The sequence below is a fragment of the Rhodnius prolixus genome, unplaced genomic scaffold (genome assembly GCF_049639745.1).
Source record: "Rhodnius prolixus isolate KJV_2025 unplaced genomic scaffold, Rpr scaffold_5, whole genome shotgun sequence".
NCBI classification, from domain to species: Eukaryota; Metazoa; Arthropoda; class Insecta; order Hemiptera; family Reduviidae; genus Rhodnius; species Rhodnius prolixus.
In genome coordinates this window covers 29,534,979-29,562,876 of record NW_027411624.1, presented here as the reverse complement: position 1 = coordinate 29,562,876, position 27,898 = coordinate 29,534,979, and the positions used below count along the sequence as shown (strand labels likewise).

Genomic DNA, 27,898 nt, shown 5'->3' with positions numbered 1-27,898 from the left:
TTCGTAACGTTAGTTTTGATTCGCCATTTGTTAAGCCAGTCCTTTAAGTGATAAATGTGCATTTGAAAAGCCCGAGTAAAGCGGTAAGAGGATAAGATTGCAGAATCATTCAGCAGAGGTGTAAAAGATGGTAATTGAATGTTGAGGTACATCTTTTTATTGCATTTAAAGTAGTCAAAATAATCAAAGTCTCATATACTAAACATTTTTTAAAGTTCAACAAATCACATAATTATTCTTTTTCTACAAAATCTTTAAAAAAAAAATAAAATAGGTGATCAGGAAGCCTAAATTCACGGCGTGTAAATATATATACTAAGACACTAACATATTGAATGAAACAGTAAAGACCGGTTTTTAAAATCACTTAACACTTATATGAAAATGCCACAATATAATTTCGTTTATATAATCACGACCTACTTCATTCATGTAGGCAATTATTATATCGGCAATATGTGCTAATTATTCTTTAGTTTCTGGCAGGCAAGGATGTTTTTTCCCCCATCATCTCTATTAACCTTCTTAAACTGTTATCTTCTCATTAAATTATTTGTAGTATTGAATAGAAAGAGGCAGTATTAATTATAGAAAATAAGTGAATAAGATACTTATTCGTAGAGTTTCACTTAAGAGTGCAATCGAAGTTTTTTATTTTGTTAGCGATTTTTTCTTTGAAAACTCTTTAAGACATATTTATCCCAACTTTAATATTCTTTCTACACTTTTTCTAAACTTCGAAGTTCTACTCCAATTTATTAATAAGACATCAATTTATATTTATACTGCAAGAACTTTTGAGGTGACTTTAAAGTCACACATCGCTCAATTTTCAATGTTAATAGCAGTTTGATCAAAATTTTACTGGTAATTTTTTAGTACAAGAGATTAAACGACTGCTTTGTTTATAGGATAATTGCAAATGCTATATTATCCGGAATAATATGCACCTGAACTAGTATTAATTGATTGGCGTTTGAATTTGTTATCCAAAGCAATTATAGGCATTTTTCTAAATAGAGATATACGAATGTGAAAAAGGGGTATTGTTCAAAGATTCACCCATTCGGATAGGCAATTATACCAACCTTGGAATGTTATTAATTATGATTAATAATCACTAATAACACACATGCAATATTCCCATTCAATACAGAGAAATATTAGCCTTATTATTATTTTGTTTTTTTTTTTGAACTTTTCCTCAAATGCTGCAAGCTTCAGTTTTATCAAAAACAATTTTATTTAACAAATTATTGTTAAGATAGGTTACCATTTCAAAACGCTTGGCAGTTTTGATTATGAGCATTTGGCTTGAGCAAGGTGCTCTGGATAATCGGTTTAGCGCTAGGTAACTGGGAGCTGTTACCCTACAGATCTTAGTGAACTGTGAACCGGTATAACAGGGACTCCTTGAAGAGTTAACTACAGAAGGAGCTAGTCTTTTTTCCTTCTAAGACTCTTAAGATCAAAATATTTACCTACTATTAATGCACATAAGAGGTAGTGAAATTCTCATTAAAATATAATACAGGGTGCTCATTTTTAAGACGGTTCAAATGTATTTCATGCTTAAACGGTGAATCTGAGCAAAAACTGGTAGAGGAAAAATTTGTTGCCCCTCACCTCTAGTATCAGAATATGTGACTTGATTTTTGATTGCTGCCCGTATACGCGGCTGACGCGCGACCAAAAGTGAGGGTTCGCAGTTGACCCCCATTTTTATGGGTCATAGTTTTTTACATAGTTTTAAAGAGTATAAAAAAAGTTATGAAAGAAACCGGAAACCGCAATTCGATATCTTCAAAAAATTAAAGGTGCCATTTCAAATTCTGTTATTTATTAATCATATTTCAATTTTTTAACTTGTTATCAAAGAGAAAGAAGAGCACGCGATAGGTCATTTTTATGTATTTTTTTCATCCCCTTTCTACTAAAAATATTGCCAAGGCAGTAAAGCTAGTATTTTTTTTAAATATCGGGAAATAAGTCGTTTTCCGAGTGATTTTTCTAAGAAAAATCAAATGTTAAGAGCTTTAGATGTTCTCAAGCATACACAAAATAGGTAAAAATTAATTTTTACATCTCTTACAAACAAGAAGGTTTAATAAATTAATGATTAATAAATACCAGACTTTGAAATGGCTTAGCACCTTTAATTTTGAAGATATCGAATTGCGGTTTCCTGATTCTTTTATAACATTTTATACTCTTTAAAACTGTGTGCATGAAAATGGGGGTCAACTGCGAACCCTCACTTTTGGTCGCACGTCAGCCGCGTATGCAGGCAGGAATCTATAATCAAGTCACATATTCTGAAACTAGAGGTGGCGGGCAACAAAATTTTTCCTCTACCATTTTTCGCTCAGATTAACCGTTTAAGCATGAAATGCATTTGAGCCGTCTTAAAATGAACATCCTGTATATGTAATTAAAATAAATTGAAATTAAATTCACATTACTTAAATGTTTTTTCGTCAGCTGCTTATTAAAAATGATCTTTAATGATTTAATATTGAAATTGAGTACACCCTGACGTCCTTTCTTGTTTTACACTAATTCTTTATTCGCACAACTAGGCAACAATCTGATCACACACCAATTGAAAAAAATAATTTTTTAAAAAAAACTTAATCAGATGACACAATCATTATCACTAATTTCAACCTTATCGAATTAAAAACTTCTCTTTTTTTCGCTATCAACGTGCATAAAATTTATCAGTATAAATAAAAAAAGATTTAAGGTTAAAGTTTACATGAAAACATCTGACTATGTTGGATTAGAAACAGTTTATCTCGAAATTCAGTGGAGGCACATTCTTTACTCGTTTTTTTTTCTTGTACCAATAACCTTGTAAAATGTAACCATCATTGAGTTGATAAAAATTTCATACAATATATACGTCACATTGTCATCATGATATTATGTAAATAATAAATGATTAGTTAGGACAGAAATTAATGTTGGAAAATTTTTAATCATGAATTTGACACGTTTTTATTTTTTAATGTGGAATATATCAGTATTTCTTTTGTACTTGTAAATCAATTAATCAATCATGTTTTCTAGAGTATAAAATCAAAAGCGATTTTCGGTTAATACCGTATTTCCTTAAGTTTCTTTCGTTCCTAACCTTGCTGTAATCCTCTTCAGGACATTTTCTTTCTTGTTTCCTCTACTTGCTATTTATTCCTTATTTCTTTTTTATGATACGAATGTAGGAACTTTTTTTGGGGTGGCCCCCCCTTTGGTTTTTTATAACCATTATTTTACCAAACAAATCAAGCTGGCTGTTGCTAAAATCGTTGTGTATGTTTTCTGTTGTGCCCAAACTGATTTTTGAATTTCTTTATCTTGTATTCTTTGCAATAAGGAGAGGTTATAACTTCGCCTTTATAAATATCTCTTAACGGAGTATCATTTTTGTGGCTTTTTGATTAAAACTTAATTCTTGTACGTACTTAAAAATATTTATTACCATGGGATAGAGGTACAAACCTGCTTTCAGTTGCCTGAGATCCCCCCCAAAAAATCCAAGTGGCGTAAATTTCATTTTGAAAATATTTTCTTCTTTCTCCAACACACAATTTTTTTTTCTTCTAGGAATCTAAGCATCTTTTTATAGTGAAGGATTCCAATAATTAAGAATACAGAATTTGTAAGCTTCTGTGGGCTAAGTTTAATAATATTTCTTTTGGCGAGTGCTTATGAGAGAGAGGCTATAAAAAATGACTAAATCTTATCAAACTTGCGACTATATTCTCAGATAAAAGAAAGCCATTGGTGTGAATTGGTGCATTTTATGTATGTGTGCCCAGAGTTATCAAGGCACTATATTTTCCTTAGTTATTAGTTGAAGGTACAGAAATAGGTGTTGGTCTAGTGGCCAAGAGCGTGGCTTTGTAAGTGGAAGATCGCCAGTTCAAACCCCGAATACTTTTTATACGACATAAAAATTGTTACCACACCTAACTGGTAGTTTGACGTTAAGCCCAGCCTGAAAAAATAGGCGATTACTACTGCTACTTTATATTACTACATAGGTACAAAGTGTTCATTTTAAGACGGCTCAAAATGCATTTCATGCTTAAACGGTTAATCTGAGCAAAAAAATGGTAGAGGAGAAATTTGTTGCCTGTCACCTCTAGTTTCAGAATATGTGACTTGATTTTAGATTCCTGCCCGCATACGCGGCTGACGCGCGACCAAAAGTGAGAGTTCGCGGTTGACCCCCATTTTCATGTACACAGTTTTCAAGAGTATAAAATGCCTCCTCAGATACAGAAAGCAGTTAATAACTTCCTGGCTAACCTGGCTTGCGAGCCAGAGGAGGCACATTTGAAGGCACAGTACATGCTTCACAAGTTGAGTAAAGGGCATGTAAGATATTGATCACTTAAAATATGTGGCAGGAGGTTTCCAATTTTTTTGGTAATTAAACGCAACTCTCCTAAAATTATCAAATAATTATTAAACCTTTTTGTTTGTAACAGATGTAAAATTAATTTTTAGCCATTTTGTGTATGCTTGAGAACATCTAAGGCTGGAAACATAGTGGAGCGGCGAGCAAAGCGGCGATGATAGCGAAGAGCAAAGCGGCAAAAACAAAAACTAGAAATAGATAGAGTTGCTCTATCTTCGCTTTGCTCGCCACTATGCGCGGTCCCATAAGTTTACTTGTGTTTGATTTCGCCGCTTCGCTCTTCGCTATCATCGCCGCTTTGCTCGCCGCTCCACTATGTTTCCAGCCTAAAGCTCCTAACATTTGATTTTTCTTAGAAAAATCACTCGGAAAACGACTTATTTCCTGATATTAAGAAAAATACTATCTTTACTGCCTTAGCAATATTTTTAGTAGAAAGGGGATGAAAAAAATACATAAAAATGACCTATCGCGTGCTCTTCTTTCTCTTTGATAACAAGTTAAAAAATTGAAATATGATTAATAAATACCAGATTTTGAAATGGCCTGGCACCTTTAATTTTTTGAAGATATCGAATTGCGGTTTCCGGTTTCTTTCATAACTTTTTTTATACTCTTTAAAACTATGTATATGAAAATTGGGGGTCAACTGCGAATCCTTACTTTTGGACGCGCGTCAGCCGCGTATGCGGGCAGGAATCTAAAAATCAAGTCACATATTCTGAAACTAGAGGTGACGGGCTACAAATATTTCCTCTACCATTTTTTGCTCAGATTAACCGTCTTAAAATGAACACCCTGTATATGGGTTCAACATATTTGTTTTTTTGAATGAAATAAAATATGAGAAAGTTTGCGAATTCTCTTATCGTCATATCTATTATTGTGCAATAAATTTCTAATTATCAACAATGATACCATTTCCATTAACGCTTTTTAGATATGCTACATCCTATCACGAAGCTACAGTAATTTTTTGTTAATATTGTTTGTACGTCAATCTAACTGTTATGTAATGAATATATTCGTTAAACGAATTCAGGAAAATATATAACAATTGATGGTGAATCGATACATGTAATTTTTGCATGCGATGAAATTTTAATCAATAAAATTTTGTTGATGCATATTTTTGGATTTAGTAGAGCAAGAGTTCTCAGTTATTATTCAAAATGAGGCACCCTCATACAATATCACTCACACTTAAACCTGTGGTTATCACTTTTTGATTTTTGTGGTTTCTAACGAGAAAACAATGTCCAGCAGTGTACTGAAAAAAAAAGGACCGGCGTCAATGACCTCAGTTTATGACGCGTTTTAAATTAAAAATTTAACTGCTCACTGCCTTCTTGAATCGGTTCATTAAATGTGGGAATAAGTACACTGGACAAAGAGACATTTAAATTCAATTATTATTTCTAGCCGAATTCACTGATTCCAATTTGGTCTCTTGATTGCGTTCAGTATATGGTAACGACTACCTAATTGGGTGAGTTAACACTTGCATATGGATAGCACAGAATGCAAAGTAATATTTCAGCATTTAGCGAAACTAAATAACGAACATTTTATATAATCACAGCATTTCTTCAATTGGTTGTAATGAAATACTCGTAAGTAGGTTTTATTTTTAGAGCTTTAAGAATAACAAAACAAAAAAACTTATGGCGCGTAAATAAGTGCATATTTAACAGGCGTGTTACGTATTCAAATGGCATTGTTCAAAGTGTTATCAATTATTGAATATTAAGTAAGTAGAAAATTAATGTACTTAACAAATACATGAAAGATAATTTAGTTGAATGATTTGCCATTAATATTATCTCTTTATTGATAAATTATTTTGTTAAGGGATTAACTAGTGCAATTTAATAGAAATACGTATGTGGCGATATTAATTGGAACGTCAGTGTATATCTCTTAATTTTTTTACTTATATCTTCATTTAATTTTTAATGGGTTCTGTCAATTTTTCTCCAATAAACCAGAGGTAGACCCGGTTTTTTTGGTCTTCCCTTTGCAGGTCAGCTCCCAAATAAAGTTTCGTCAAGCCTTTAATTTTGGAGGCGACCAAGAAATTCTGTTTTTGGAACTTTAACAGGCTTTTGAGGTTATTTTATTCAGAAAGACAGGCCTAAGTCTTTTAAAATTTATTGGAGACTGTTTGGCAATCCTGTTGAAAATTGTTATCCTATTAAAAATATAGATGCAATTAGGTGCCCGATCTCTTGGCATTATAGGGAGGGTCTATGTAGTTCCCTTAGAGCTTAAAACCCTTTTGTTACAGTGCAAAGTTCAACCAATTTCAACCATAAAAGATGGACGTTCAATAATTCGCAGGATTAGATGGACAGAAATTCCAGGCTAAAGGCCCGCGAAAAAAATATATTAATAATTTATAATCCTAAATTTATTACAGCCATCATTCGGATGATCGTAGGACCATTGCAGACTGAGAAAACAAAATGCATAGCTCTGAAATGGAAACCACATGTACTATATCAGTCCAAAGTTCTCGCAAGGATCAATATACCGACTCTTTGTGGAAGAAAAAATTTATACCCTTACTATCCAAATGATTTCATTAAACAGAAAGAACTTACTAGAGGAGGTAGATTTCCACAATACACTCTGAGGTTCACGAAAGTGTACGTCTTCAGGGCCACCTCACCATGGAATATAATCCTAATCTAATATGGTTAAGAAGACTTTTGCAACCAAGAGATTTCATGGGTAATTACTTTAATAAAGTCCAATTTATCAAAGACAGCGCTAATATGGTTTCTTTGAGAGTGAATACAGAATACACGAGTATACGATCGTATAAGAGAATTTACAATCGTATGCTAGTCTTGTATGAAGTACGAGGTCTGTTCAAAATCTATTGCGAATTTTGAATTTCCGCGAATTACGTATATTCGATTTTCGATTTTTTTTTGTGGCGTTATGTTGGTACTCATGTCTCTCACTTATGCCGACAAATTCGGTCATTTTGAATGTTCAGTTAATTTTTGACAGCTGCTTTGGCTCGTCTTCGATTTTTGCCTATTCCAAAAAATGGATCTAAGAATCTTTTTTGTGAAAAACAAAATTAAGTGCGCATTCCGAATGTTGACTGTGACATATATGGTGAAGCTACCTTGGACCAAAGCAACGTTTATCGGTGGTACAAAATGTCTCTCAGAGGGTCGAGAAGAAGTGAACGACGAAGAAGCATGCCGGACGCCCGAGCACGTCAACAACAGACGAAAACATTGATGAAGTGAAGAAAATAGTATTGGCCAATCGTCGAAACATCGTTAAAGAAGTTGCTGAGGACCTAAACATATCGATTTGGCTCGTGCCATTCGATTTTTTACCAATGATAAATGGGATGAGACGGGGTCGCCGCGAAATTCGTACCAAAATTGCTCAATTTCGACACGAATTTTTGGCCAAAAACAACACACTAATGAGGCCGCAGCCACCGTATTCCCTCAGATCTGGCTCCCTTGTGACTTTTTCTTGTTCCCGAAAGGGAGAGCCCATGAAAGGATGTCGGCATCGAAGGAGGAGCTCAACAAGATCACAAATAATGATTTTTTTGAAGTGCTTCGAGGATTGGGAAAAAACGTTGGCGCAAGTGTATAATATCTGAAGGTGACAAAATAGATATTCATAAATAAATACGAGGGTCGTTTGAAAAGTCCGTGCAAAAATAAAAACTACTTAATTTTTTGGGGTAAACCTTTTTTATTTTTCAACATAGTCTCCTTTTAGGCTTATACACTTCGTCCAACGCTGCTCTAGTTTGTTGATCCCTTCCGAATAATAGGATTTGTCCAAGTCTGAAAAATAGCCATTCGTTTCTGCAATAACCTCCTCGTTTGAATAAAATCTTTTTCCCGCCAGCCATTTCTTCATATTGGGGAACAAATAGTAGAACGAGGGAGCCAAGTCTGGAGAATAGGGGGGATGTGAAACGAGTTGGAACCCTATTTCCATTAATTTTGCGACCACAATTGCTGAGGTGTGAGCTGGTGCGTTGTCGTGATGGAAAAGGACTTTTTTGTGGGCCAATCGTGGGCGTTTTTCTTGCAGCTCGGTTTTCGAACGGTCCAATAACGATGAATAATATGCACCAGTAATAGTTTTACCCTTTTCCAGATAGTCGATGAGGATTATTCCTTGCGAATCCCAAAAGAGAGTCGCCATAATCTTTCCGGCCGAAGGAACGGTCTTCGCCTTTTTTTGGCGCAGATTCCCCCTTGGTAACCCATTGTTTAGATTGTTCTTTGGTCTCAGGAGTGTAGTGATGTATCCATGTTTCATCCACAGTGACGAAACGACGCTTAAAGTCCTGCGGATTCTTCTGGAACAGCTGCAAACCGTCCTTGCAACACTTCACACGATTTCGTTTTTGGTCAAGCGTGGGCAATCGCGGCACCCATCTTGCGGATAGCTTTGTCATGTCCAAATGTTGATGCAAAATATTATGTACCCGTTCATTCGAGATGCCCACAGTACTAGCAATCTCACGCACCTTCACTCTTCTGTCATCCATCACCATATCATGGATTTTATCAATGATTTCTGGAGTAGTAACCTCAACAGGGCATCCAGAACGTTCAGCGTCACTTGTGCCCATATGGCCACTCCGAAAATTTTGAAACCACTTATAAACTGTTCTAATCGAAGGTGCAGCGTCACCATAATGTTTATCAAGCTTCTCTTTAGTCTCCTGAGGCGTTTTGCCTTTCATAAAGTAGTGTTTAATCAACACACGAAATTCTTTTTCGTCCATTTTTTGAAAATCATTCGACTTCTTCGATTCAAACGAATGCCAAACACAAAGAAATAGACCGATCTGGCTGAAACTTGGTGTGTGTTCTTCCAAGAGATGCTACTCACTAAACATAACCTCGATACGCGCCAGTGGTGCTATCTCTCTGACTTTGCACGGACTTTTCAAACGACCCTCGTAAATAATTTTTGAAAAAACACAAAAATTCGAGATACTTTTTGAACAGACCTCGTATAGAGAATAAGTTAGCTGGCTAGATTCTAGCTTTGTCTCGCACATAAATGCTGTTATTGTTATTTTCTTATAAATTCTCATCACGTATTAACTTATAATTTTTTTTTTTATACTGAAGGTTCTTTTTCCTCTTTGAAGTAACATTTATTCAATTATTGTTTAAATTGCAATTTTAATTGCATTCAATTTTTTGTTTTTTAATCAGATTTTATATTTGCAAAGTATTTATTTGCTGTGAAAACAACTATTTTTTAAAAGCATTTATTTCTTATCATTCTCTCTCTTTCTAATTTCCTAAAATAATACAGAATTAGCGATAAATCATAATTAAATATTTATTTTAATGCGTAATGACAGAATCATTTCCTTTGATTGTTTATTCATTTTCAAATAATTTCACGAGTTTAATGAAATATGTTAATTTATTCTTATTTGAGATTTTGCTGGTAAAATTTGCGCAAGATAATGTCATGAAATAGCTTTGAATTCAGTGAAATATTAAATTAAGTGACATCTCTATAATAAAACTTTTCGAAGAATAAAATATTTATATGTACATACACTGGGCCAAAAAAGTCTTTGAACACTAACCTAAATATTATTACTTTTATTATTATCTTTGTAGAAACTTCTTTTATTTCCAAATGAAGTATACTATTCGATAGAGAGAAACCAGAGTTTTCATTTTATATTCAATCTTTTATTTTTGTTCAACAGGAATATCACAATTACATGTTTAACAAAACAACACCACACACGAATGCAAAAAAAGTCTGTGAACACTTTGCAGAAATAAATAATTCTTACACATTGTACGTGTATTATAAATTTTAAAAACTTGTAGGACCTCCTTTGTTCCTAATCACTTCCAACAAGCGAGCTTTCATCGATCCTACTAATTTTGTGGTCGTCAATGTTGGAATTTTATCCCATTCTTCTAAAATAGCGTTTTTTAGTTGTTCACGGTTTCTTATTTCTCTTTTATTTATTTGGCGGATGATTTCATCCCATAAATGTTCAATTGGGTTAAGGTCTGGTGATTGTGTAGGGGCGTTTAGGCGCCGGGGTGTATTATATAAAAGCCATTCCCGAGTTTTTAGTGCGGTATGTTTCGGGTCATTGTCTTGTTGGAAGACAAACGTTCCCTCCAACCCTAATTTTTTTGAACTTTCTCTTAAATTGCGTCTTAATATATCCACATACATATATTGGCCCATCTTACAATTAATTAGATCTAACTTGCCCACTCCTTTAGCACTCATGCACCCCACACCAGAATGTTGCTTCCCCCGTGCTTAAAAGTTGGCTTTATATTTTTCATTTTCATAGCTTCATTTCGTTTTCGCCACACTTTTTGTCGTCCATCAGACCCACAAACATTGAATTTCGACTCATCTGAAAAGATTACGGTTTCCCAGAAACTAGAAGGCTTAGAAACATATTCTTTCGCGAAATCCAATCGACGCTTACGATTTATTTTATTGATTAAGGGTTTTTCCCTTGGGACTCGGCCGCAACAATCGTATTCATGTAATTTATTTCTAATTGTCTGTGGTGTAACGCTTACACCATAATCACTTGATAATTCTTGACTGATTTTTTGAGTGCTTGTCCTGGGTTCTTCTTGAAATGAATCGTTTATGAAAGGAATTAAGTTTTGGTGGCCGCCCACTGCGTGGCCTACTAATCACATTTTCCTAATTTTCGTACTTTTTAATAATATTATGCACCGTTGAAGAGTTTTTTTGAACTATCTTCCCTATTTCTCGAATACTTTTTCTTTCATTTCGCAACCTCACAATAAGTTTACGAATTGGACTGGGAACTTCCATATTAGTGGTTAAATGTATACTAATTAGATTATTTATTCACAAAACTGACTGTTGTGGTTTCTACAATACAATAGAGAACTTTGAAACTTTATTCAATCGTTTTTCTGTTTGTTATCTTAATGTTTTTACACATTTACACAGCTGTTCACAGACTTTTTTTGCATTCGTGTGTGGTGTTGTTTTGTTAAACATGTAATTGTGATATTCCTGTTGAACAAAAATAAAAGATTGAATATAAAATGAAAACTCTGGTTTCTCTCTATCGAATAGTATACTTCATTTGGAAATAAAAGAAGTTTCTACAAAGATAATAATAAAAGTAATAAAATTTAGGTTAGTGTTCACAGACTTTTTTGGCCCAGTGTATGTACCTATGTATATAATATATATTTTTATAAAACGTTTATTGAACACCACTCTATTTAACCAGCTGTAGAGTTGCCACTGATAAATTTAGCATAACCACAAATAAACCTCGCTAAAATAGTTTCGAATGACTGCAACTAAAATGTACCGTTTCACATTCTTTTTACCAGGTTAGTTTTGGATAAAAATTCAGTGTACCAACTCAAAAATAAATAGTTTTACATCGCATCTACTTTATTTAAACTCAGATTTTTTTTTTTTTTCCAAAATTTCTCACTTTATAGAAATGTTTTTGCTATTTATTTTCAGTCTTTAATTCATTATAAATAAATAATGACATCGTTAGTATTCCATCTTTTTTAAATAATTTTGTTTACAGCTATCTATTTTTCTCTATTAAATATTGTTAGGCTTTTTTACGCATTTAAAAAATTTTTTTTGTATTGTCCAGCGAAGTAAAGATGATTTTAGTATGGATTCTCCTCCAAATTTATACATCACCTGATGCTATAAAATCGTGTTATTTGAGAATGATTTGTTTTTATTCTAACAATTATACTTGAGTATAATCATTCAAGTATTTTAATACTTCGGTACTCTTATCAAAATGTCTTAAATTGTACCAAGAGAATACAATTATTTCTCTCGAATATTGAACCTCCATTCTCTTTTTAGAAGTATAATTAATTATGTAAATATTTGTCGCCCAAATGAAAACGGTATATTGTTCTTTAATTTCTCTGTTATTTAACCAACTGCTCTTTCTTTTTTGTCACCATATTTATTGTCATCTGAAGTATTTTCTTTCCCACTCTTATCTTTTGCCACTATTAATATAACAATTTTGTTTGAATCTTTTTTATCTTAATTATTTATTTTTCAATTTAAAAACATTTGTCTTAATATCAAGGATATGTAATTACCTACTTCAGATTGACCACTTCACATTGGCTTCTTCAGTTGTGATCGAGTTAAATTCAGTTTGCCAAAACCAAGGTCATCCGTCTGTCTAAGGCTGCCCTTGCGAAATCACGGAAAGTCACATACGCTGACGCGTTTTCCAATAACCGGGGGGAAAACGTCCCCAGCCACGCAAAACGGAAACCCCCACCTTCTGCCACATAACAGAGAGCAAATCGTCGTTAAGGTTTTACAGCACAAGATGCTCCGCCAACTCCGGATCTCCGCATGCGCCATACGGATCTGTTGCCAAGCCCATCTTAAACATTTTAGCGCGCAACATTCCTTGTCCTGTGACCAGTCTTGCAAACGCAAATGGCATCTCTTTGGGAACCAGTCGTCTACCTCCGACAGCGTCGGGGACAAAGCCAATTGTGGTTCTCTACCCTTAGTTGAAGCTCGCCACCTATTCCTCCATTCCCGATTATTCTCTTCTTCAACTTCACCATACCCCGATAATCATCAGTCATATGAGCCACCGAAACTCGTATGACTCTAACCGTGGGGACCCCCTCTCTATACACAATGGCAAGCACCCCGTGATCCCCTGCAAAGCCTCCGTGGATGTGGCCCACAATGCGAAATGAGCAACAGAATAGAAGGCTGCACGTCCTCACAATCGTGGTCACCACCCGATGGGCCCAAAACCGACGCGCAGGGTCCGATATGTTCACGTTACACCTTTATATAAATGTCCTAATGAACATGAAACTGAAACTCTGGTATTCATTTGAACTTCTATTGAAGCAAACTTGGTGTAGTATCATTTTCGAACAGTCAAACAGCCATTCGGTTGATCGTAGATCCCTGGGTGATTGTATATTAAAGAAATAAAAGTATCACACGGTCTCGCGGAGGTTCGTGAGGAAGAACGGCACTACACGTTCTGTACTTGGGCAAAGAGCAGCTTCAGGATTAAGACCAATGTCATCCAAGTTTTCATGGATAGGGAGCCAACCAGAAGACTCCTTCTGATTGAGAAAGCAGTTCCATCGGCTCACCAACCCCATGAGATCGACTCTGCTTACCAGACATAAGATGAAAGAGACTGCGAAGAAGAAATGCTTCAAGAGGTGACAGCTGGATTCGAATCCAGGCTCTCCGCATGAAAGTTTCTTTTATTTCCTTAACTTCCTTCCACTTCTTTCTCTGCTTGTAAAGAGGATTTCTTCCATTCCATATTTAATTGAGTAATTGAGAAAATTCTTATAAAACTTAATATTTCTCTTTTTCAATAAAGTACGCGCTAAATTAAGATGAAATACTGTTTTCAGATGTAACAGTATTCTTTGCAAGATGCAGTAGGTGACGTCACAACATGGTACAGTCCTCTACAAAGAAAGTAATTGCGGTAAATCGCGCGGGTAAAAGCAGCCCGCTTTATTTTTATAGCGGTGCACAAGTACTACTTCTACTGCCAGTGCATTACAGAGATTCTTAGCAAGCGTATTCTTTAATATTTTTTGTTACAAAAATTGTTGCACTTTTTGGCAGAGTCTGTATTCATTTAGAGATCTATTATTCATAAGATTACACTATTAATTTAGATTAATTAAGTATAATATAATTAAGATTAATTATATAATTAAAGCCTTCACATAGTCTAAAAATAAGTTAACCAAAGCTTCTGTTTTGGAGATTATTTTTAAAGAACAGATTTTTGGTAAAATGATTTGGTAAATGGCAAAATTTAATACAAAAATATACCTAAGACGTTTAACTTGTATCAGTTTAGTCTGGTTGCTTTTAATATTCAATCTGGAAGATAGAATAAGTAACCAAAACTCGGGCCATTTAAATAATTCTATGGTCTGACGGTTTTAAAATGAGCTAGTGTTGGACTTGAAACAAAAAAGATTACTGAGTTTCATTCAATTCAGGACATAAAATAGATAATGAAAGTGACTGGAGAACTTTTAATGTTAAATAAGCAAGTTCTGCTAAGACGAAACTAGTCGACTTCACATGGTGAGCTGCCAACAGACTTCTGCTGGATAATTCATATTATACAAGGGTCGTTTGAAAAGTCCGTGCAAAGTCAGAGAGATAGCACTACTGGCGCGTATCGAGGTTATGTTTAGTTAGTAGCATCTTTTGGAAGAACACACACCAAATTTCAGCCAGATCGGTCTATTTCTTTGTGTTTGGCATTCGTTTGAATCGAGGAAGTCGAGTGATTTTCAAAAAATGGACGAAAAAGAATTTCGTATGTTGATTAAACACTACTTTATGAAAGGCAAAACGCCTGAGGAGACTAAAGAGAAGCTTGATAAACATTATGGTGACTCTGCACCTTCGATTAGAACAGTTTATTAGTGGTTTCAAAATTTTCGGAGTGGCCATATGGGCACAAGTGACGCTGAACGTTCTGGACGCCCTGTTGAGGTTACTACTCCAGAAATCATTGATAAAATCCATGATATGGTGATGGATGACAGAAGAGTGAAGGTGCGTGAGATTGCTAGTGCTGTGGGCATCTCGAATGAACGGGTACATAATATTTTGCATCAACATTTGGACATGACAAAGCTATCCGCAAGATGGGTGCCGCGATTGCTCACGCTTGACCAAAAACGAAATCGTGTAAGGACGGTTTGTAGCTGTTCCAGAAGAATCCGCAGGACTTTAAGCGTCGTTTCGTCACTGTGGATGAAACATGGATACATCACTACACTCCTGAGACCAAAGAACAATCTAAACAATGGGTTACCAAGGGGGAATCTGAGCCAAAAAAGGCGAAGACCGTTCCTTCGGCCGGAAAGATTATGGCGGCTGTCTTTTGGGATTCGCAAGAAATAATCCTCATCGACTATCTGGAAAAGGGTAAAACTATTACAGGTGCATATTATTCATCGTTATTGGACCGTTTGAAAACCAAGCTGCAAGAAAAACGCCCACGATTGGACCACAAAAAAGTCCTTTTCCACCACGACAATGCACCAGCTCACACCTCAGCAGTTGTGGTCGCAAAATTAATGGAAATAGGGTTCCAACTCGTTTCACATCCCCCCTATTCTCGAGACTTGGCTCCTTCGGACTACTATTTGTTCCCCAATATGAAGAAATGGCTAGTGGGAAAAAGATTTTATTAAAACGAGGAGGTGATTGCAGAAACGAATGGCTATTTTTCAGACTTGGACAAATCCTATTATTCGGAAGGGATCAACAAACTAGAGCAGCGTTGGACGAAGTGTATAAGCCTAAAAGGAGACTATGTTGAAAAATAAAAAAGGTTTACCCCAAAAAATTAAGTAGTTTTTATTTTTGCACGGACTTTTCAAACGACCCTCTTAGCTGTGTGTCCAATGTTGTCGGAAATCTGAAAGAAATGGTTGTAAGACAGGATTAAATTAGGACCAAGTAATAGAATTGTTGAACGGTTTAAATGGAAGATTTAACTATTGTAAATATGCATATTAACTGAGGTGCACTTTCAGTTCTGTAATTATAAAAGAAACGAAAAAGTTACAACAATTTGTCTAATCTTCTCTGCTACATAAAGAATAATAATAATAATGAATAATAATTTTAGTTGTCCAAGTGAATAATTAATATAATAATAATCATAATTACTGAATTACTCGAAACAAAAATCTTATAAAACATATTTTCAGTTTCGAAGGAACTGCCATCATCAGAATGCCTCGTGATATATAATATATGGTAAGTACGAAAATATAGACCCATCACAGTCATCTTGTACTTAATTGAATAATTAAATTGTCATGATTTTAATATTTTCTGCAGTTAGAAGTAAATAAACCTAAAAATGTATTATTAGATGACACTAAAATGATTTCGATTGTATTTCTATCGATTAAAAGCTGACTGATTGGGATTACCGTCGAAAAAAAAAAACAAAAACAAAAAAGTAAGGGACAAACCCAAAATGGGTAATTCAAATGACTACTTGAAGTTATAGATTCAGTTTAGATGCCGAGAGACATTATAGGGAAATTAGAGGTTTATAAAGACCTCTAACGAGGTGGATTTGTGGTTTAGGAAATAGTTTAATTATTTCTAATAATTTAATCAGATGAAACTTTCAAAAGGGTGTTGAGTAATGAATCTTAAACGGAAAAAATCGTTGAGGCCATTTTCAAATTACATATTATTATTTTAATCATTTATTTAGTTACAATCAACGCATTTTGCGTTATAAGCAACAATGATAACAATAAATAACATTCACACATATCAGAGTGGAGAAGTTACCCAGCGGTAACACTCCAATAACATTCTACATTCTATTGACTCTCTTCATCAGAGAGGAGATCGCGAGGCCACTGTCTTTTAAGAAGTCTAGAAATGTTGTCTGGAAATGTTCTGGAAGATAGATGTTGTATGAGTGGAGAAAAAATGTTTAAAAAGTAAAAACAAATCAATAAATATTCTTTTCGATTAAGGGATTTTGCATGCTAAACCGGATTCCCAATATGGTCCCTTAATTGTACGGTATGAGCATTTTGTAATATTTTTTCCATTTTTAAAGTTTTGTCCACCCTTACCTAAACACAAATTCATTGTTTCAGACTCAAGTAAAAATTCAATATCATTAATTTAGCAATAATTTCCTTCGCTGAAATAATAGAAAAGGAAAAATTGTTTTTATTATAGGTAGTAATTTTCCAACAGATTTTCTGATCAATAAATTTATTTGGTGCGTACGATATTTTGAACTTTGAAAGGGAAGTAGTATTACTCCTAGAAATACTGTCACTCCCCTAGATACCTCATCAATCCTATAGAGGCCTCATTTTACTTCCCTAGAAGCCTCATTACTCCCCTAGAAGCCTCATTTTACTTCCCTAGAAGCCTCATTACTCCCCTAGAAGCCTCATTTTACTTCCCTAGAAGCCTCATTACTCCCCTAGAAGCCTCAATACTCCCCTAGAAGCCTCATTACTCCCCTAGAAGCCTCAATACTCCCCTAGAAGCCTCTTTACTCCCCTAAAAGCCTTATTTTACTCCCCTAGAAGCATCAATACTCCCCTAGAAGCCTCAATACTCCCCTAGAAGCCTCATTATACTTTCCTAGAAGCCTCATTACTCCCCTAGAAGCCTCATTATACTCCCCTAGAAGCCTCATTACTCCCCTAGAAGCATCAATACTCCCCTAGAAGCCTCATTACTCCCCTAGAAGCATCAATACTCCCCTAGAAGCCTCATTATACTCCCCTAGAAGCCTCATTACTCCCCTAGAAGCCTCATTACTCCCCTAGAAGCCTCATTATTCCCCTAGAAGCCTCATTACTCCCCTAGAAGCCTCATTACTCCCCTAGAAGCCCCACTTTACTCCCCTAGAAGCCTCATTACTCCCCTAGAAGCCTCATTACTCCCGTCTACTATTCCTCAAAGAACATTAAAAGTCTGATTTTTTTCCAAACAAATGTTTTCTATAAAGATGAGCAGATTATAAAGTGGGTAAAATAGGAAGTTTGTATTCTAAAAAAGTAAATTTAAACCAATCAAATTTCATCACCGAGACAAATGCATTATACTACTACCTTGAATATTCTGATCACAGTTCAGTACAAAATTAATACGAAACTCTCCGTGCATTGAATAAAATTAATTAAATTGAAGTAATACTTAATTTACCACTTTTTTTTAGCTTCACTTTATTAAACTATTTATTCAAGACTTTTATAGATGAATTTGACATTAAAACAGCCAAATAATGGGCAAACATTTAGTTAAAAAAAAAAAGAATCTTTTGATCGCTGCTGAAAACTAATCTATTCAGACGTAGCACTTTAAAAATGGATCTGGACCTCCGCCATAAGCAACAAAAATCTATTTTCCTTAGCAAAAGTCTAAAATAAAAGTGAAAAACCTTAAATATTCAAACTGCAATGAAAATCGAGAGAAAGAAAAAATGCATCATTAAATCTGACTGTAGGAATTCAATTTAAATTTTAGAACATGCGTGATGCGATAATAGTTCCAAAATTATACTAAAAAGTGTGTTCTGGGTTTTCCATTTATGAGATATTTGTTAAACTCACAACGAACATATACGCAAAACTTTGTTTTTACTCATATTAATCGATCTTCACATTATGGTGTAAATTCAATTTTGAAAATTAGCCAAATAATTGCTACCTTTTTGGGAGTAAGAAAAAATGCAAAATAACTAAATTTAAAGTAAATAATTAGAAATAATTGTCAAATGTATTCCATTCGTTAACAGACGCTAGTTATTGAAATGCTAAATTGTAATTAGAATAATAATGAACTGTAATATTGAAACTCAGTAAGGAAATTCTAATTCAGTACTGTTTCCATTGAAGGGGAAGCTCCCAAAATTATTTAAATAAGTCTATGAATACAGTTTAGTAATGTTTCTATTATAGAATCGTCATTCTTAATATTGAATATTTTACAACGAAATTTATGAAAATTGCTATCAAAAATTTTCGTTTAGATAATTTACATTCATATTAAAGGATAATCGGGTGGCAGTACAAAAGGCTGAGGCTTCCAAAAAGTAAGAGGTAAAAAAAGAGCTAGCATGACAAGGGAAAAATGGCCAACATCACCCACAATGAGGAAACCTAATTAGATGATCATACACTTTCAAAACATTTGAAGTGCATTGTCTAAAATTAAATCTTAATTAAAAACAAAAAAAATAATCTAATTATCACAGTTTAAATAAGCTGATGGGGTATGATAATGCGGGCAAGCCTAGAGCACTTGACATGTCTAGGTTAGTGCTGTAGTTTTGACTGTAGATCCCGACCCACTTCACAATCCAAATATCTTGCTGATTCAAGTGTCTGCTACTAAGTTGGATTTATCAGTCTTGATGTAGAGAATTTGACATCTACTTTTCCTTCAAATGTGATTCATTCTCATCATCGGAGAGATTCATAAAATTTCAAATTTTAGCTAAATTTATTAAATTTTGATAAACATAAATCTCACTTTAGAAAGAAGTGCAAAGTAAAAGCCATACCTGAAAAGACACTTCACCAACATTCACTGAAAGTTTGTCTCAAAAACTTTTTGAAGTTGTAAAGCGCGGGAAACTTAAAAAACAAAAATAAAAAACTAATTTTACCGTCAGTAAGAAGAGCAAAAAAGGAAAATTGTTAAAAGTACGAATTTTAAGTTCAATTTTATTTCCAGGACATCGATGAATACTTGAAAAGTTCTGGAATTGGATCTAGCAACTAATTTTATTCAACAATATTCCTTGATGTATTTATTTTAAAAGAATTTTGGAATCGCTGATCGAGAGTCCACGCTATTTTTAACCCAAACATGTCAAGTACTCGGATTAATTATTTATTTATTTCTGTAAAAGCTATAGACCAATCCATGAGGTGATGGCAGAGGATCTCTTAAATTGCAAAACAAGTAAACATCAATCTCAAACATAAAACGCACAAGGAAGGGACCAGTACTGCTGCTTCCAAAACCTATTTTGAAAACATAAACAGAAATATGGTCTTTACAATTATTTATTTATCCTTTGGCTATAACTTAACTTCAAACAATATAATTAGTTTAATAACTTCAAAAAGGAGTTATCTACATTTTTTTTTTCAGAAAATGTGTTTAGTAGCGCCCCCCTATTGTATGTTCAATTCTACATCTTTTGGTGCATAAACGAGTCTTTACGCAGACTCGTTTATTATTACTTATTCTCTAACCTAGGGTTAGATTTGGAGCAAAAATGAGTTTTCTACTCCAGATAACTTTCTTTTGCTCCAAACAGAAAAGATGACGCAATCAAACAAACAAAAAATTTTTTATTAGGTTTAATTAATGTTTATATTAGGTAGATATTATTTTTCTTTTTGACAGGGATAATAATATATCTAACATTCGCTTCGACAAGACACAAAATGCTACTTAAAAAGCTCAAAAACAAGAAATCTGTTGACTAAAGTACTTAATATGTACTCAAGTTTTACTGAAAATTATGATTTTGGTGCAAAAAAAAGAGTTAGCTGCAAAATAACTTTTGCTTATAGCAAGCTTAAAACAATGCCCTAGAAAGTTCAAATTGAGCCCCAAGTGACCCTATCACAATATATTAACTAATCCTTACAGCAGACACAGCATAAGGAATACATCTTAAAGCATATTTAGATTTTTTTTTGTCCTTACTAAAAATTTTAAAAAACTGTAGATAACTCCTTTTTGCACCAAGCTCTTCAATTGCTTTCGTACAATTCCAAAGCTTGGGTAATATCCAAAAACAAAAAAAAGATGCTAAAAATCTTTTGAAAGAAGAATTCGGCGAATTTAACGCTAAGCACGAATGGGCACGGTTTGAAGTATGAGGAAATGCCTAAAAGCACTCATGGAGCAGGAAGTTGCACAATGTTAAGCGAATATGCTGGCCCTAAATTAAGATGGACGAATGGAGTTGGTGAAAACGCCAGAAAATAGATCCACTTAAGAAACTAGAAGGTTAGTCGCTGCAAAACAAATAGAGATCAATGGCTAAAGTGGGGTTAAGAAGGCGAAGTCTCAGAAAATGGGCTGAATTGAGCTTTAACCATTTTGATTTTGCTGAATTCAAAAAAACAGTTTTTATAAAATGGTGTTTTCTAGAAGGTACACCTTAAAAAAATTGTTTCATTCAAAGACAGAAAAATCGCATTACCTTGCGTTACATTTGGGTTACCTTCAGGAAATCCCTAAAGGAAATTACAGATCAAATTACCACAATCTCCAAGGATCATTTAGAGGAGAACAGCCTTCTAGAGTTTCCCTCGTTTTTTTTTTAAAAAAAAACAACAACTTTTTTTTACTTATTCAATCAGAGGGGAGAGATTATATTTACTAAATACCTTCCGGGCTCAAAAACCTTTTACAAATGAAAAGAAACTATAAATTTCAGGTTTAGGTGGGAAAATCCAATGCTAGAATTGCAATTGTTTCAAATTTTTGACGCTTAAAGCAACTTGCATGAATTAATTGCAAGGTTATTCGAAATTTTATGTAGGTAAGGTTTTTTTGGGGTCTTTTTGGTTATACGAGGGTCGTTTGAAAAGTCCGTGCAAAGTCAGAGAGATAGCACCACTGGCGCGTATCGAGGTTATATTTAGTTAGTAGCATCTCTTGGAAGAACACACACCAAGTTTCAGCCAGAACGGTCTATTTCTTTGTGTTTGGCATTCGTTTGAATCGAGGAAGTCGAGTGATTTTCAAAAAATGGACGAAAAAGAATTTCGTGTGTTGACTAAACACTACTTTATGAAAGGCAAAACGTCTCAGGAGACTAAAGAGAAGCTTGATAAACATTATGGTGACTCTGCACCTTCGATTAGTCGCAAAATTAATGGAAATAGGGTTCCAACTCGTTTCACATCCCCCCTATTCTCCAGACTTGGCTCCCTCGGACTACTATTTGTTCCCCAATATGAAGAAATGGCTGGCGGGAAAAAGATTTTATTCAAACGAGGAGGTTATTGCAGAAACGAATGGCTATTTTTCAGTCTTGGACAAATCCTATTATTCGGAAGGGATCAACAAACTAGAGCAGTGTTGGACGAAGTGTATAAGCCTAAAAGGAGACTATGTTGAAAAATAAAAAAGGTTTACCCCAAAAAATTAAGTAGTTTTTATTTTTGCACGGACTTTTCAAACGACCCTCGTACTTTGTGAATGGAGCTTGCTCCCAATTAAGAAGGCCTCTTCTTAAACTATTATTAAATAATAACTCTTTAAATTTTCGCCATATTTTAATAAAATTTGGCAGGAAGAAGTAGAGGCAGGGGCAATAATTGCAATCGTGCCGTAATCGCAGTTTGATCTCACTTTGAGAGAGAAGTTCTGTAAATGTAATTTAATTTTTATTCCTCTTCTTAAGAGGGATACTATATTCGTGGTTTAATTTCTAATTGGTAATTGCTATTTGCCAACAAATAAATATCTTCCACTTTTACTGAAAATGTTTATGAAATTTTGTTTTGTAGAGTTCTTTGGAGACAGCAACTCTAAACATCATTTCACATAATCTCTCCAATAGTAGATAAAACTAACCTGGTACACAATATAAGTTAAAAATGAAAGCAATGCTTATTCCAAATGTTAAGAAAAATCGGAAAACCAGATATTCAACTATACAGAAAAGACTTTCGAAGGTTTTTAGAATATTCTACAGAAAATAATCATTTTTGATTAAAATTAATAGGATTTATGTGTTTGAGAAGTCGTCGTATGTCATTGATATCAAATGTTTATGTGCATGGGCCGTCCAGAAAACCTCAAGGTATTTTTTTAAAATTTATAACAAAAGATTTTAGAAAATTCAATCCCAAAAATTTGATCGCATTACTTGCTGCAATCAGGATTGAGAGAAGTATTAACAACGAAAATGAATCCCCTATTCCCGGCGTAAATCAGTCTTAATTATTCCAGATATCCTAATATTTATTCATCATTAGATAGTATATTAAAAATTGTTCAAAATAAAAAAAAAAATCTATCCAAAAAGTTCCAAAAAAAGAATCTCATCAACCCAAACTTAGTTTTATTTAGTTAACATTTATTCCGGTTTTTCCGTAAATTATTAACCTAAATTTGTTTATGTTTTTTTTATATAACTGTTATTAATTTTTCTACGATTGGACAAAATGACAACTCTTTTTTTGAGATTTTATTTTAGATAAAGTAGATGTGACTGTACCTCTAAACTAGTACCATTTCTACAACATAATTACATTTTTCTGCAACCATGTAGGGAAGTTCTCATTACTCAATTAAAATCAGCTGTGTAATGCCCAACTTCCCACACTAGTGGGGAAAAATTCCCATTAGTGTCACTTTCCTCACTAGCGAGTGGAAAAACTTTATTGTGCTTCCTTGATATAAGAAGTTTTGTTATTAACATAAATATTTTCTGTAAAACTCTAATAAGCTTATTTAAATTTATTTTATTTAAATAATTAAAAAACGAATATTAAAAAATAAAATAAAAATTGAAAGGAATATAGAAATAAAAATAATACTTTAATAAATAATTAGATACTTTTAATTATAACAGTTAAAAAGGTTATAGTGTTACCTTATAGAAATTTAAAATGGATTCTAGTGATTCCTGTTTAGAAAACACTCCTCCATCAATAAAAGAAACATCAGAAAATGTAATAAGTAATGTGAATACGTAAGTAATGTAAATAATTGTAATATAACAATAAATGTTTATAATAAATAAATTACTTTTTGTAGGCTGTAAAAATGAAATTTTTAATTTTTTTAGTTAATAAATCTAATGGTTGCAGAAAAAATATAATATTTAACTCGAGTGTCAAGTATTTTCCACACTTGTTAAATAAATAACTATTAATTAATCTATAAGTTAGTTTAAATATGGTCTTGTATTGATTACAAAAGAAAAATTTTTGCTTCTATAAAAATACGAGTACAAATAGGGAAAAATGTATTATAAATATGATATATATTTATAAATATATACATTTTTTTTTTATAAATGTACACAGTATGATAGTAATTCTCTTCATTTGGCAACAAAAGAAAGTAGAAGATAGGAATTTAAATAGAAACTGTGGGCTTTCTCTTTCTCAAATGACAAATCTGGCTCGAACACTTCATGTGCAGCTAGATGACTTTGTGTAAGGGAGTGAATAGATACAGAAATGAATGTGAAGATAATCGAAAAATAACATTGTAAGAATAATACTGCACTAGACTTATATTTACACTAAATACCAAGATTAATGAAGCTTCTTTATCAGTAAAAACTATGGATGAAGCTCCAAGTTTATAGAGAAAACTAACCAACGAAAGATTTATATAACTGTTCAGATATTTGCTTGTTAAAAGTAACGATTGAATAAAATATCTGTACAAAAAAATCACACTTCCGGTTTCATAGATTGTAGCCGATAGTGACAATAATACCAGTAAGGTATACAAAATTATGAGATGGCTGAGATTTTTTATTATTATTATTATTATGACCTATTTCTGGTGTTATTGCAACTTCTTATTTTTATTTTTGTAACTTATCACAAAAGATTTAAAGAAAACTCAATTCCAAAAATATGATCACATTACTGCCTGTAACCAGTATTGAGAGAAGTGTAAACAATGAAAATGTTTTAAATGCTCAAATCGACCACGTGGCCGATATTAGCGTGGTATCCAATACTGGGAGTTGAGAAAAATTTTACAACTTCAAGTTCCACTTACTGACTTTTTTTTTTTTTCTTTAAACTATTTCGCAAAATTTATTCAAATACTTTATAGATGTTTTTTTTTTTGTGTTTTTAAAATCATGTTTTGACTTAAAAAGTTCATTGATTCTGTAAAAACTGAATATTGAGGCTTCGTTCTGATTCGCCCCTACAAAATCCTCAGCGAATAATTCCAACTCCTTTATTAGTTAGTGCAAAATTATCAATCAAAAAAAATCTGAAAAGTTAAACAACTGTTTCTCACAACAATGCAAATAGTTGTGAGAAATTTTGTTCAGAATTTTGGCAACGTATTTCAAAACTGTAACATTTAAAAAGCCCAGAGATAAGATTCTATTTTTGGTTTCTCGATTTCATCCCAATATCTTATAATCGGATACCCTGAAGTCAAATATCCAAATATGAATTTCTAAGATTTACTGATTATGACTTTCATTGGCCATACGCTTTCAGAAAGGAAGACACACATACAAATTTCTGTTAAAATCCTTTTACCGTACACTGGGAACTGCAAAAAAAGAGTTCTTTCAGAATCAAAATCCGGTAAATCGCTAAAACTAAATAAAATAAATAATAAAATGAAATTTTCAATTTTTTGACCAACTTTTATTGGACAGAACCCATTGCGAAACCCTGTTAAATTTGAGTTTTGATTCTGCACACAAACTATTTTGCTAAAAACCACTGGTCCATACTCAGAAGACCTTAAAACGGGAATATTACCAATAATAAGCTCTACTGTATCAAAGATTTATCTCTACAACAAAACTTTCTTTAACTTCTAGTAAAGATTGGTTGGTAAAAATATAAATTTAAATTCTGTTGGATTTGTAATGGAAAGTGGAATTTGACAAATAAAACTTAAGAAGAGGAATTATCTAAAGAAACAGATTTTTATCTACTTTAAGTGGTATTAGAACGAATTTACCAAGATTTGAGGAACATCTCTCGGTACCCTGATAACTCAGTAGGTGATAAAAGAAAAATTGCTTTCACATAACAATAAAGTTATACATAAGTTAAATAATGTTAGTTATAACCAATAGTTAAATATATGTTTTATAAAATTATTCCAGTAAATACCTTGTCTTTGTTGAAATAAAAAGTTCTTGTTAACACATTAAAGTCTATAACACTTCTACCGGCTTCGAACCAACTGTCCCAGAAGTATAAAAAGCCGGCAAAGAAATGGGCCGATGAACTTATACAAATCCCCTCTACCACACCTCAATGTCCTGCTTCGCCTATAGTTCGCACGTCTGATCACTAGCATGCCCCTCCCTGTAGGGCTATAGGAGCTCCCCGCCAGTTTTACACAAACAGCTGTGGCCAGTGACGTGTCAACTGGCGGTTGGTTGGAATCAGCTCACCTCATCTGAAGGCTCACCTCACCAGATATACTTTTGTACTGTTGGAGAACCGCTTGCCTATTTTTTTTTTTTTTTTTTTTACTAATTATTTCATTTTAACTTCGAAGAAAAATTGTTAAAAAAGATACACATACGTGTATTGCTAGCAACATACGTTAGTAGCAATATCAAAGATATTATTTAGTATTGCATCATTAAAAACACCTCTGCGACACTAGATGAAACGTTTGCTTACTAAACAACTAAGAGAACACGTATACGTTATTCACGTCATTATACATCCCAGACAAACTGAGAGTATTATAAAATATAAGTCACAAGTTACTTGAAAGTCAACAAATGACATCATTTATTTACAAATGATATTGTACCTTCTACTGTCATATATACGGTATATATTTATTTATTATAATTATTCACCTCTCATTAAAATTTAAAAATAATTCAGTCAGCACTTTCACCTTGAAGTTGGGCCTGCTTATTTGGAATTTATTGTATCCTAAAAACCAAAAATGACGTTTTACTTAAACATTTCAATTAATGCCCGACGACAATTACGAGGGTCGTTTGAAAAGTCCGTGCAAAAATAAAAACTACTTAATTTTTTGGGGTAAACCTTTTTTATTTTTCAACATAGTCTCCTTTTAGGCTTATACACTTCTTCCAACGCTGATCTAGTTTGTTGATCCCTTCCGAATAATAGGATTTGTCCAAGTCTGAAAAATAGCCATTCGTTACTGCAATCACCTCCTCGTTTGAATAAAATCTTTTTCCCGCCAGCCATTTCTTCATATTGGGGAACAAATAGTAGTCCGAGGGAGCCAAGTCTGGAGAATAGGGGGGATGTGAAACGTTTTGGAACCCTATTTCCATTAATTTTGCGACCACAACTGCTGAGGTGTGAGCTGGTGCGTTGTCGTGATGGAAAAGGACTTTTTTCTGGGCCAATCGTGGGCGTTTTTCTTGCAGCTCGGTTTTAAAACGGTCCAATAACGATGAATGATATGCACCTGTAATAGTTTTACCCTTTTCCAGATAGTCGATGAGGATTATTCCTTGCGAATCTCAAAAGACAGTCGCCATAATCTTTCCGGCCGAAGGAACGGTCTTCTCCTTTTTTGGCGCAGATTCCCCCTTGGTAACCCATTGTTTAGATTGTTCCTTGGTCTCAGGAGTGTAGTGATGTATCCATGTTTCATCCACAGTGACGAAACGACGCTTAAAGTCCTGCGGATTCTTCTGGAACAGCTGCAAACCGTCCTTGCAACACTTCACACGATTTCGTTTTTGGTCAAGCGTGAGCAATCGCGGCACCCATCTTGCGGATAGCTTTGTCATGTCCAAATGTTGATGTAAAATATTATGTACCCGTTCATTCGAGATGCCCACAGCACTAGCAATCTCACCATATCATCAATGATTTCTGGAGTAGTAACCTCAACAGGGCGTCCAGAACGTTCAGCGTCACTTGTGCCCATATGGCCACTCTGAAAATTTTGAAACCACTTATAAACTGTTCTAATCGAAGGTGCAGAGTCACCATAATGTTTATCAAGCTTCTCTTTAGTCTCCTGAGGCGTTTTGCCTTTCATAAAGTAGTGTTTAATCAACACACGAAATTCTTTTTCGTCCATTTTTTGAAAATCACTCGACTTCCTCGTTTCAAACGAATGCCAAACACAAAGAAATAGACCGATCTGGCTGTAACTTGGTGTGTGTTCTTCCAAGAGATGCTACTAACTAAA

General features: G+C 33.8%; 1 protein-coding gene across 2 annotated transcripts in view; it reads right to left on the bottom strand.

Moving 5' to 3' along the window:
• LOC141458382 (acyl-CoA Delta-9 desaturase-like) overlaps positions 1–26,425 on the bottom strand; it is a 41,569-nt gene extending 15,144 nt beyond the window's left edge. The window contains exon 1 of one of the 2 annotated variants that reach the window (XM_074136282.1): positions 25,867–26,425. The gene's annotated coding sequence lies outside the window, so the exon portion shown is untranslated. Of the gene's footprint in view, positions 1–2,462; positions 3,165–25,866 lie in introns of those variants that run through there. The other variant, XM_074136283.1, reaches the window with a different exon arrangement.
• Between the last annotated feature and the right edge of the window lie 1,473 nt (positions 26,426–27,898).